General features: G+C 35.3%; 1 pseudogene; it reads left to right on the top strand.

Annotated features, from left to right (window-relative positions):
- LOC109072216 overlaps nucleotides 1-8,396 on the top strand; it is a 140,351-nt pseudogene that overhangs the window by 100,305 nt on the left and 31,650 nt on the right.

Genomic DNA, 8,396 nt, shown 5'->3' with positions numbered 1-8,396 from the left:
ATGATGTGTATTTCCATGGAACTATAAAGAGGTACATCAACAGGAAAAATTTTTTTTGTTTTTTTTATTATTATTATTATTATCATTTGTGTGTGTGTGTGTATTGATTTATTTTGACATTATCATGACGGTTAAAAAAAATTCTGCCATATTTTCTTATTGCTGTAATAAAATAACCCTCATCAATCTTTTTATTCTGACATTTAGGTATAATTGTATTTTGTGTTTATTTATTCATTTTTATTTAAATGTTATTATATAATTTAACCCTCTGGGTTCAACAAGCGGCAGCTTTGTTAAAAATGTACTTTAAAAATACCATGATGTCCAACTGAGATAAAAGTTTTTCAACTGAACAGTTTTTGAGAAGGTTGTATGGTTGCTGATGTTCATGTTTTCTGAGATTTGCCTGCACTTATCCATCAAACGTTTCTTCTGTGCATCATCTGCCTGTGTTTTTATGCACCTTTTATCTTGGCGACTCCACAAAGCACATTTGTGCTTTAGCATCACATTCTTCTAACCGCAACTCATAAAAGGCAGAGTGAAATAAACACACAATAAGGGTTCACAGCCGCATCAGTAAGTTAGAGTCTTTGTGTGTGTGCGATAAGCTACGCCAGCGTTCGCTTTGAAAGCAGCATGTTTCCAGGAAAAATCACGACATCAGAGGTGGTCTCTCCTCTTCCCCAAACATCCTCCATCAAAAATTAACCAATTAACACAATCAAAATCACCAGACATTAACACAACAAACAAAATTAAAACAAATTAAATGACTCGCCTTAAAAAAGAGATGAGCGTGATTAAACCGCGGGGGAGGAATATGAATATGGATTCATGCCTTAAAATAGAGATGAGTTTCGCTCTAAAAAGAGACCGGCAGTTTCAGCATGGATGAAAGCAATATCAAATACAAGCAGAGACAGCTGAGAGTTGTCTGAGGAAAATAAGCATGCGTTGGAGAAAGGGCGAGGGCTTTTCTGTTGCTGCACTGTGATTGGTGTGGCTGGTCAGCATCTGGCTGCTGTGCTGCTGGACTTTTGCAGGACAGTACGGGGATGAAGATGTGGAAGAAAAAATTGCCCCTTCCTACTACACATGTGACTCTCATAATACATATACAAGCACAACATCTGCTCACAACCAAACACCTCCTCACACACTGATTTCTTGTTAATGTGTGAGAATTAACGTAACGACTTTTGCTGCCATATGACCAAGTGACACATTTGCGCTGCTGTCTGTGGGTTTTATGCTGTGTATTTTTCAAATCATGGCTCTGTAATATGGAAATGCCACTAAATGAAGGGTTGATACTATAAAGTTTGGCAGTGATTTGAATCCACTTTTGTGCAGTAACAAGGAAGGATTCGCAATTGAATGATTCTGATTCCATATGATTTTGATTGACTAATGATTCAGTTATAGGTTCTTTTCATTAATTTTGCAATGTATCAGTTATTACTTGCATAATGGATAATTTGCTGTCAGCCGGTCATTATCTTGATATTACGTGAATATCTCGAGAAAATTGTCCTGATGAGGTTTATTTTGCACTAACAATCATTTGACTGTACATGACCTCACATATCATGGATGGCTACTTAAAAAAGAAAAACAAATAAATGAATATAAATGTTGAAACATGTCGGAAACTTGTTTCTCTGGTCAGTTACTCAGCGTTGCCTTTGAAAATAGCCACTATTTCAGTGTTATTTTAGTATTGTTTATATACTATTATAATATTTATTCATATGTTGAATTCACTTTTTTTATATTTTCATTTTTTTTTTTTTTTTAAGTTTTAGTAATTGTATGTGATTTTGTCTTTATTATTTTTTAAACATTTCAATTCGTTTTTATTTCCATTTTAGTATGTAAACATTATTTCCGTTTGTGGCTAAGGCAACATGTCTAATTTTCATTTAAGTTTTTGTTGAAGTGCCTTTGTCATTTCTAGTATTTTTACAAGTATTTCTATTTTGCTAGAAATAGGCAACATTTCTAATTTGTTTTTCATCTAATATAAACTTTATTTTATTTCTTTATTTCTATTAACTGATATATATGTGTGTACTTATTTAATTTCAGTTAGTTGCAAGTTTAAGTTTTTCATCTAACAATTGAAGTTTTATTTATTTATATTTAAATATTTGAATTCTAGATTTATTTCAATTACATGTTTTTTTTTTTTTTTCAAAAACAATTTTTATTTAAATTTTAGTAATTATAAAACTTAAACTTAATTTATTTCTGTTTGTTGCCAAGGCAACGTATCCCATTTTTATCTAATATTTGTATTTATTTCAGTTCAGAAAAACTTCTTTTTTTATCAATTTTTAATAGTTTAAGTTTAGTTTCTGAATAGTTAGCCATATTCAGAAATATTTGACTGCTGAATATTGTGATTGTCCAATCAGAATCAAGTGTTCTATTTAATAAGCTCTCGTAGTACATACAGGGAAGAAGCTGCGTGGACGTAATCCAGCTTGAGCCCAAAGCGGTTTCATTGGACGGGTTGTGCTGCTTGCTCAAGTCTCTTGAGGACACTCTCTTAGATCTCCATAAATTGTGCAATTAAGCAGTCTGACAGTGCAATCAGATCTTCTTTCACAGCAGGACCCGTGAGGGCCAAGGCTGTTTATTGGCTGACAGAGAAGACGTTATTCTAGCCACGCAGCAGACGTGTTCAGACTGTGTTCATATCGTCCGTCTCTCTGTGAGTCTGTATCGACGGCTCAGATTTAATGTTGGATGCAGATGTCAGTGATGAAGGACAGGTGAAGCTGTGAACGGCCCTGAACGAAAGATGCCACTGTGAGCAGAGAAGGGCAGATCAATGACGCCCCCTGTCTGTGTCAGCTGGTACTGCACACACTCGTGCACTAGTTCAGCGGGTTTGGTCAAGGTAAAATTCTGTAAGGCATGTGATGTTAAATCACACATGGAATTTCTACAGATTTTTTTATACTCCTATTTTCACTGGCTGTGGCATAAAATATGTGAAATTAATTTAAAAAGAGGGATACGTGTTAAAATCATCATGAAATAATAAATCGCTGGTCTTATTTAGCATTATTCATCAGAGCACGTTATACAAAGAACACTGTTGTGCGCATTATCAAATTTGGCCAAAAAAAAAAAAAACTTTGCTTGTATGTAAAAATACAAATAAGCAGAACTGGTGATTATTGGGAATTATAAATAAAGTTCTCATATGTTGTTAAGAATAAAATACTGCTGTTCAAAGGTTTGGTGTCTGCAAAGTTTTTTTTTTTATTTATTTTATTAATTTTATTGGATGCATTAAATTGATCAGAAGTAAAAGAAAAATTATAATAAAAAGGTGATAAAAGATTCAAATAAAATAAGATTCTAATAAATGCTTTTCTTTCAGATTTTCTATCCATCAAAGTATCCTGAAAAATAAATTGTATCACGGTTTCCACAAAAATATGAAGCAGCACAACTGTTTTTTCTTAAGCAGCAAAATAAGCATATTAGAATGATTTCTGAAGATCATGTGACACTGAAGACTGGAGGAATGATGCAGAAAATTCAGCTTTGATCACAGAAATAAATTACATTTTACAATACATTCACATAGAAAATGGCTGTTTTAAGTCAAAATAATATTTTACTATTTTACTGTTTTTATCGAATAAATGCAACCTTGGCGAGCAGAAGAGACTTATTTCAAACACCTTTAAAAAAAAATCTGACAATTTTCCAAACTTTTGAACAGTAGTGTAGTGTTATCACATTTTTTTGTTAGTTTGTTTATAATTGTTTAATATTTACTGTATTTGTACCTTTAAAAAGACTGAAAATCATTTTAAAAATCTGTCTAAACAATCTTTTTGCAATAATTGTTTGATATTTATTTATGATAGAACATTTATCATCACTTGGCAATAGAATTTATTATATTTTTTTCTAGACGTTTCTTCCTCAAAAGTCATAAAAAAGAAACATTAATGGAAATTATCCAGAATTATTCTTTAGGACCGCTGTTCAGATTCTGCTGAAAAGACAATCTGTTGAGTTTTCATCAGAATTCTGTGTTGGCTGAGATTTTGTGCAGAGTTATGAGAGTTTTGTATACTCTGAGCTTTGATAGTTTGGGGTGTATCAGTATGTGTTTTCCCTAAAGCCAGCACGCTGAGTCTGATCTTGAGAGAGCTGATCATCTCTCTGTGTTGGTTTGTGCATGTTTGCGTCTTCTGTGAGACACCGGTGGCTTTCTTCACTTCTGAACGCCGCCTCACGGATCTGAGCGCTCCAGAACTCAGTGTGTGGGATGTCTCCAAAACAAAAACTTGCTCCATGTAACTTTTAAAAGACAGTTGCATCACAAAGTGCTAAAGCATCGTTGTCTTGTTTGGTCTGTATGGCTGAGGAATAGCATGCATGTGAGTCTGCTGAGTTTGCATCCAAAAAAAAAAAATATATATAGACCATATTTCGGGTTAGGAATTCAAACATCTACTTAAAACGAATTATACATGGACATGTTATAGACATACTGATATTTCAGTAACTCTTTCTGAAGATTACATTGTGATGCCAGTAGGTTGCGATTATCTTTATGAGTAAGTCATTTGTTCACTCAATCAATTCCTTCAAAAACACTCACGGATTCAGGACTAAAATGTATTTATAGTCAGTGAATCATTGAATCTTTCACTCAACCAATTTGATTCATTAAGCGACAAAACAAGTTGAGTGTCTTTATGAGAAAATGATTGAATCTTTCGGTCAACCGATTCGATTCATTCAGGAATGAAACAAGTTAGTGTCTTTATGAGTGAGAAATTCATTAACTCAGTCGATTCCTTCCAAAACACTGACTCATTCATAAACAACAATGTATATTTATTCAATGTAAATGATTGAATCTTTCATTCAATAATTTGTTCGCTGAAATACAGTTCATTCAGTAATATAGTTATCACCAGGTTGTGATTCGTTATTCACCCGTGATTCTGTTTCATTCAGGTCTTTATAGGTGACTCATTGGATGTTCATTGCGCATTTAAATAAACACTGATTGAGCATTCAAGCGCAATACAGTGCTACGATTTGGTATTTTCCAGTTAGCCGAGAAACAAAACAGACATAAATTGGTTGCAGGTTGCTCAGTATTGACTTGAACTGTTCTATAAAGCACTATCACTCATAATTGTGTGCTGTAGGTCTGAATTGCATTTGTCTTTGAGGTGTGCTGTTGTTCTTTAAGCGATCCGGTAGATGATTAAACAAGCGTTTTTGAAAATAAAATAGAGTTTTATGTGATTGTTAGAATTAATGAATGGCATAATGGGCATTGATAAGTCTCCAAGCTTATGGGGAAGCCACGATGATGGGGCGTGCTGTTGTTGCATTAATACGGTAATAGTAATGGTTAACACAGTTGAGCTGGGCAGCTCGATGTAGCAACTCTTCTGAAGATTGGTCACCCAGTCTGCAATCAAAATGATAGAGTTCAGAATCAGAGATCTATCGACCTCGTGTGGCGCTTGGATGCACAACCTGCAGTTTCCCATCAGCCCTCAGGGTCACATATATGCTAATGTTCACAACGTCTCTCTCTTTGTGTCTTCAGATGAGAAAGAAGAGGGAATCTTGGGAAGTATCCTGCTGCCCAGCTTCCACATCTCCATGCTGTCCGTGGATGACCACATAAGCAGGAAATGTCGCCTTCAGGTCAGAGTCTCACAAACATGGCATTATTTTACATGTAAATGTGGTTTGGAAGAGGGGCAGGTGAATAAAAGAGTTGAAACACTTCATTTTAAACAGAGTTGTAGTCGATAGGTGTTTCTATTTCTATCCAGGAGAAACAAGCACCTGCTATGTTATGGTAACATTTGAAAAAAGAAGTAGTTTAAACTTTAAAGTCATCGTAAAATGGGAGGTTATTTCTACATGTATTGTGTACATTTTGATGAACTAACAATAAACAATAACAGTATAACGTTCCCAAAGTCATTAAATAATGCTTGATCATCATAATATCATATAATGCTGTGACCGGTCACTGACGCTAGAGTGTATTTTCACCGATGGCAGAAGGGGTACCATATTTCAAAGATAACCTTTATATAAGCCATATAGCTATTATGTAAACATAACCTTAAATAAAAAAAAAATGACTCGAAGCCAATAGTGATTCTGTTGCCAAGGTGTGCGTGAGGGGTTGCAAATTGGTCTTATTACAAGATCTTACTAATCTAATAGCTTATAAAAACCAACCTTTTCACTTTTTGGAACCTATTCTTCCATTAAAAAGATCTAGAAATATTATGCTGACTTCAGGTAGCACAACTTTTAAAATATCCAACATGAGAATAGAAAGTTTAGATGGATTTAGACTCTTTCTCTGGGGTGGGATGGAATTGTGTTCATCTGTGAATTTAATCAAGTCTTACCAAATAAAATCATCCTCCTGCTCAGGAGTGCGAGTTTGGCTCTATTAGAGCAATCACTTGAACTTAAGGTTCCACGCTGTCCTGACACAAGCTTTGCTGGATGGCACTTTTCACCCTGGCCTGCTGCGTTTTAGTGTCTAGTTCTGTGAGAGTTTGCATCTCAGTGTGGAGTCATTTACTTATTAGTGCAGATATTTTCATGCCGACTCATTTGCTTTTTCTCAATCTTATTCTCTATTTTAATAATTGTGCTTCTTGTCCTCTCGTGAGGGTTCATGACCCTACATCTACATGTTTACTGGATGGAGCTTCTCATGGCAATACGGTGAGTCCTGAGTTTGCACACGCCGCATTAACATGCTTCACCACATTAACCAGGAATGGCCTCTATCCCTTCATTAAAAAGGAATAGTTCACCCAAAAATGCACATTTGTTGAAATGTGCTCATTCTCAGGCCATCCAAGATGTAGATTGTTGCTCTTTCTCACTGATTTGGAGAAATGTAGTGACAGTACCATTTGCTCGCATTTCATTGCCTGCAGTGAATGGGTGCCGCCAGAATGAGAGTCCAACAGCCGATAAAAACATCACAATAATCCATTAAGTAATCCGCACCACCTAGTCCATCAGCTTACGTCTTCAGAAGTGAAAAGCTGTGTGTTTTTGTAAAGAAACAACCCACATTAAGACCTTTTTAATTTAAAACTAATGCTTCCGGCTTAAATACGAGTCCATAATAACGTTTCCTCCAGTGACGTCGTGTCGTCTGAATCGGGAGAGAAATCTGCACAGATCAAGCACAGTTTACAAGCCTAAACAGCTCTAAACAAATATGTGAGTGAGAAATATTGGATGGGAGACAACAGGGAATGGACTTTATCACTGGAGGAAGCGTTATTATGGATTATGAACTCGTATTTTGGCCAGAAATGACGATTTAATGCTAAAACATCTTGAGGGATTTGTTTCTTACGGACATGTAGCTTTACACTTCACAAGACATCAACTGATGGACTGGAGTGGTGTGGATTATTGTGATGTTTTTATCAGCTGTTTGGACTCTCATTCTGACGGCACCCATTGACTGTTTCTTTAAGAGCGTATCTCATTGAAATCTGTTTTGTATGCTGCTTATGTAGACTGAAACATCTCACTTTGGTTTATAACAGAGTTCTTGCTAACTATTCTAAAGCGTTCAGTGTTCGCTCTTTGAAGTTTATATAAACTGTTGTAATATCCAGACAAAAGCTGTCAGAGTCGGGCAGGCAGACAAACTCCCGAGGGGCTCCTGACAAAGATTGGCTCACTTCAGAAAGACTGCTCGAGCATTATTGCGTTTTGTGCCGCTGACACCAGCTAGGACCCCCAAAGCAGTTTCTATTAGTATTCACTGTCTGCTGTTTTTCCCCAGATTGCTCTGTTGGTTTCTCACTACTAGGCGACGCATCCAAACATGCGGACGTACTATTTCAGCACTGACACAGCCAAAGATATGGAGTCCTGGATGAAGGTTATGACTGATGCGGCTTTGGTCCACTCTGAGCCAACCAGAAGGTAAGAAAACATGCTCGGTTCACACTGAACCAATCGAAAGAAGCACACTCAAATCCCTTGTCATCTTCATCTGGTGAACCACTTCAGTGACATTTACAGCAGTTTACGTCAGTGTTTGTTTTTCTTTCATTTCAACCATACCAGGAATTAATGCAAAAAAACAAAACAAAATAAGTTATTTATCATATAAAAAAATTAAACAAATATATCGGTAATGTAAATAATTTAAAAAGCAATAGTAAAATAACGGGGGGAAAAATCTGATCAGTAATAATGTCAGAATATGATTAAATATTTTTAAAATATATATATATATATATATATATATATATATATATATATAATTTTGTTTTTTTTTTTTTTCTCCCAGGTTAAGAATCAGTTTCTAAAATTCAGCAATACGTAAT

This window comes from Cyprinus carpio, chromosome A4, assembly GCF_018340385.1.
Source record: "Cyprinus carpio isolate SPL01 chromosome A4, ASM1834038v1, whole genome shotgun sequence".
Lineage (NCBI taxonomy): Eukaryota > Metazoa > Chordata > Actinopteri > Cypriniformes > Cyprinidae > Cyprinus > Cyprinus carpio.
The sequence above is the reverse complement of the archived record's forward strand: the minus strand, read 5'-3'. Positions and strand labels throughout refer to the sequence as shown.